The sequence below is a fragment of the Choloepus didactylus genome, chromosome X (assembly GCF_015220235.1).
Source record: "Choloepus didactylus isolate mChoDid1 chromosome X, mChoDid1.pri, whole genome shotgun sequence".
Lineage (NCBI taxonomy): Eukaryota > Metazoa > Chordata > Mammalia > Pilosa > Megalonychidae > Choloepus > Choloepus didactylus.
The window spans coordinates 42634838-42639741 of NC_051334.1; the positions used below are offsets into that span (position 1 = coordinate 42634838).

Consider the following 4904-nt stretch of genomic DNA (forward strand, 5'->3'; position numbering starts at 1 on the left):
TCAGATAGAAAAGGCCTCCAGGCCCTGATTTCTATTTACCTACGAGGAGCTCATAGACCAAAGTAACCAGAATCCAAATTGTTGTGCCTGATCATAGACATGGGAACAGATGAGGCGGGGTCAATTCTCTTCATTCACATACTATGAAACTAAGATGGGGAAAAGCTTGGCTGAGGTCACGAGACCAGGATTAGAGCCTGGTCTGCCAATCACCAGGCCAGTGACCCTTGCTGATGCACTCTCGTACTTTCGTACAAAATGGCTGATGCAGGGAGTGCCATGAGCTACAGCCTCCAGCGGCAGTTGCACAATTTGGGATCCTTTGCAGCGTTCCTGCCGAGGTCACACTCTCCCCAGGCCAGTCCCAGCCAGCAAGGTGGGGAGATGAGAGCCAGGCCATCCCTGCTCACCTGGGACAGGGGTCCCAATCGGCCTGGCTGAGATGTTGTCAGAGGCAGGCAGACAGCAGAGGCTCCTCCTACCCTATCCGCCTCCTTCCTTCCCCCTCTCCTTTCACCCAGCTCACACCTGCATGGTGGTCTGAAGTCTCTCCCTGCCTATCCTGCTCCTTCCCTCCTCAATCCTCAGCAGGTGTGACGTCTCCTTCAACTCTAATTTAGTCTTGGTATCTGCTTCCTGGAGGACCCATCTGTCACCATTTTTGGGTAGGATCCTTGTGCGTGCACGAGTAGGGGCAGGTAGAAGGTCAAGAGTGGAGCTAGGAGCTTTCTGCCTCTCCTTTGCTCTGTTCCAGAAGGTTCCAGGCACCAGACATTCTCCCGTGCCCTTCCCGGTCTAGGTGGCCCAGTGCCACACTCAGGCAGTAATGCTGTTTGTGACTCGTATTTATTCTTCAGGTGGTTCCTGGGCATCATAGGGCTCATTTCTGCCCAGGTCCCCTGCTGTCAAAAAGGCTGGCTCTCCCCACCAGCTTGTCCCATGGGTAGATCCCATCTGAGATCCAGGGCTGGTTCCTTGTGGCCATTCCAATCATGAATCCCAGCGTACTCAGAGGGACTTCCAAAGACACATGGCAATGGGAGGAAGGGAGGGAGGGAGGAGATTGGGAAGCCCTGCTCTGTAAGAGACATGGGACAGGAAATCAGGCTGAAAGGAAGGAAATCCAGGCAAAAAAGCATCGGAAAACAAAAGGAACCATGAGAGTCTCCATCTGCTCCAGGAAAAGCAGTCACCAGCCCAAAGAGGTGAAGGAGAGGGTTTTTTTTTTTTGTTTGTTTTTCTTTTTTTTAAGGCTGGGGCAGAGGTCATTAGCTGGGGAAATGTGTCATATTTGACAGAAGGAGGGTGGTAATTTGAGGCTGGAAAGCAAAGCCTGTCCTCACTCTGGTCTGGAAGATGCCATCACCAGACACTATTTGCTGGGGGAGAAAGGACAATCCCTCAAGTAGGAGGGGGTCCGGAGGGAAGCTCCAGGGAGGTCTGCTGTCCTGCCAGCTGTTAGCTCACCACCCCATCCACCCCCCGACTTTTCCTGAGGGTCAGTCTGCAAACGCTCACTTTTCCCCATTACTGGCACCCCTGCAGCCTCCCAGGACTGAGGCCAGAGCCCAGAAGTGGGCAGAGCTTAGAGACAGCTGGGAACCTCACCCTATTCTCAGCTGATAGCTTTAACCAGAGCAAAACTTTACTTGGTGGCACCAGACTACAACCCTATGGGCAGGGGTTTCAGGGGACACTGCCTTTGGTTATAAAGGAGACCAGAGGGTATCCACAAACCCTCCTCTGTTCCTGGGAACCCAGCCCGCATCCCACATCCCTTCTGAGGGGCCCTCAGGCTTCTGACGCGTTCTGGGGCGAGGAAAGCCAGGAACTCCACAAGGACTGGGTTGTCCCACTGTCCACGTCCACTCCGGCCCATCTCCCAACATCGGTTCCGGATGGGAGGCCGCGAGGAAGCAGCAAGTCCAGCCAGGGGAGAGCTGGGCGAGCTGCCTGGGTTTGGGGACATTTGGGAGAGCTGGCACAGTGGCACCCGGATTTGGGCTCCCAGGCTTAAAGGTTGCCTCCTCCAGCTCCCCTGCCTCAAACTCTCTCTGCCAGCTGCACCCCACTTCTCTCAGTTCTCCAGGCCACTCTGGGCCTCAGCTTGGGCAGTGCCCTCAGCCTAAAACACTCTTAACCAACTCCTACCCAGGCTTACACTTTCAAGATATTTTTGGCTATTCTGGGCACCTTGCCTTTCAAAATAAATTTGATTATTGGTTTTTCAATTTCTGCAAAGTAAGTTGTTGGGATTTTAATTGGAATTGCACTGAATCTATAAATCAGTTTAGGTAGAGTTGACGTCTTAATTATATTCAGTCTTCCAGTCCATGAACACGGTATGTTCTTCCATTTTTTTTTAGGTCCTGTTTGATTTCTTTTAGCAGCTTCTTGTAATTTTCTTTGTATAGATCTTTTGTGGCCTTCATTAAGTTTATTTCTAAATACTTGATTCTTTTGGTTGCTATTGTAAATGGATTTTTTTCTTAATTTCCTCCTCTTGTTGCAGATTACTTGTGTATAGGAACACTACAGATTTTTGTTTGTTTATTTTGTAGCCTGCCATTTTGCTCTATTCATTGACTAGTTCTAGTAGCTTTGCTATAGATTTTTCTGGATTTTCTACATATAGAATCATGTCATCTGCAAATGAAAGTTTTAAAAAATATGGAATGCTTCATGAGTTTGCATGTCATCCTTGTGCGGGGGCCATGCTAATCTTCCCTATCATTCCAATTTTAGTATATGTGCTGCTGCGGCAAACTCTTTACTTGTATTTTTATTCTTGTGCTTATTTTATTTCATTTTTTATTTTATTTTATTATTTTTTAGTAATGAAAATGTTCAAAAGTTGACTGTGGTGAATGCACAGCTATATGATGGTACTGTGAACAATTGATTGTACACTGTGGTTGATTGTAGGGTATGAAATATATCTCAATAAAAAATTCAAAAAATATTTTATGAAAAGCAAGAAGTATATCTAAAAGAATGATCACAATTTCATTTTGAAATGTTTCCATGCTCAATACCAGTACCGGTTATTTTTGAGTGGTGGGTTTTCAGGTAGTTTTATTTTCTTCCTGATACTTTAATCTATATTCTAAATTGTCTGCAATGATTACATTATTTGTTTATAATTCCAGCATGTATTAATTTTTTAAAGGAATACAAAAAGGATTCTACCACCCTCAGTGCATTCTTTTTCACAGCCTATGAAAGGGGAAGAGTGAAACAGGCAAACTCTATCCTCTTTCCCTTGGCATTTAAGCCAATTTTCTCTCCAGGTCAACTGACTCCAACAGAAGTATCTGAAGCCCAAGGAAAACCTCACAAATTCTAGAGACAGTTAAAGAGAAAAATGAATTAATGTCATTTCTGAATGGCAAATATGGACTGGTGGTAGAATATAGGCACTGCAGGAGGCAGGAGGCAAGAGGAAAGGAATTCATTATTTTTCCTTTACCTAAGCTTATAGTGAAGTTAACTCTCCATGGGCTTAGAGAAAGCATTGCTGTAACAACTACTGTGCCTCTTTCTTCCTTGTAGCTCCAAAGTTGAACAGTGGCAATGGAAGACAAACTCTGCATGATCTTTTTATCTATATGAGGCTGGATGACAAACAACCTTGTGCCTGCCATGGGAGAGAGGGACAGATCCCAAACTACATCCTTGATGCCAATCAGAGGCAAAATAGTCTTCTTGTTGACTGTAGCAGACACAGCTCATCTTAGACATGATAATTCACAAAGCATCTTTAAAATCAGCCTACAGAAGTTTATGGTGATTTACTAGGCAGCGCACCATAGCTGACAGTTGATACCATGTTCTGAAGGACATTGTGTGCCATTATTTGCCAAGTATCCAGAACATTTCTCCAGGTCACAGTCCTTTTGCTGAATGGAAGGTCTCAGCCAAAAGTGTCATTAAATATTAAAACCATTCCAGTTCAAATGTATAACATCTGTAATTAAGCTTGTTGCAAACAGGATAATATTAAATATTATGCAGAAGATATGGCTATGTGAGGTGATCCCTCAAAACTTGGTAAGAAGGAAAATGGGGTGCACTCTGAGAGTTAAACAAACAAAATCAATACACAATATATGTATGAGTGGCAGTTGGTAGGGATGAAAGAGGAGACCGTAAGACTGAAGAGACTATGTGCAAAAGGAAGGATGATCAGCTTGACACTTCAAAGAAACCTGGTAAATAAATTGAATTATGTACCCCAACAAAGAAATGTTCTTAATCTTAATCTACTTCCCTGTGAGGGTGAACCCATTGTAAACAGGACTTCCTGAACGTGTTATTTGTAGTTAAATTGGCCCAACTGAATGATGATGCACCTTAATCCAGATTACTGCAGGCCCTATAAAGAGAACTGAGAAGTCAGTGGGAACTGGAAAAGCAGCAAGAAAGGAGAGGATATCACCATGTAATGGGAGGCAGAGATAAAAGCAAAGGCATCCCAAGGATTCCAGCAAGCCAGCATCAGAATGCTCCTGACTCCAACAAGAAGCAAGCCTTCTAGCCTCCAAAACCAGGAGACAATAAATTGCCATTTTTTAAGCCGATGCATTATGTGATATTTGTGATAGTAGCTCAGGCAAACTAAGACAACAGAGTTGTCTGGAGGAAAGAATGCTTGTGGGTTATATATTCCCAATATGAACAGGAATACCAAAGAGTATTTGGACCTGTTGCCATCAAACCATATACCCCCATCATCTGTTTTGATGCTCCATGAAGAGAGGGCCATGTTTTGTTTGCTGTTATATTCCTCATACATACAATTGGCACACAGCAGGTGCTTGCATTAATTTCCTACGGCTTCTGTAACAAATTTCCACAAACTTTGTGGCTTTAAAACAACAGAAAATTGGAGGTTCCTCAGGAAG

At 44.6% G+C, this 4904-nt stretch overlaps 1 non-coding gene across 1 annotated transcript; it reads right to left on the bottom strand.

The window, feature by feature from the left end:
- Positions 1–2664: 2664 nt before the first annotated feature.
- Positions 2665–2767, bottom strand: LOC119523954. The gene has a single exon (XR_005214754.1). It is a non-coding gene; the product is annotated as a U6 spliceosomal RNA (small nuclear RNA).
- Between the last annotated feature and the right edge of the window lie 2137 nt (positions 2768–4904).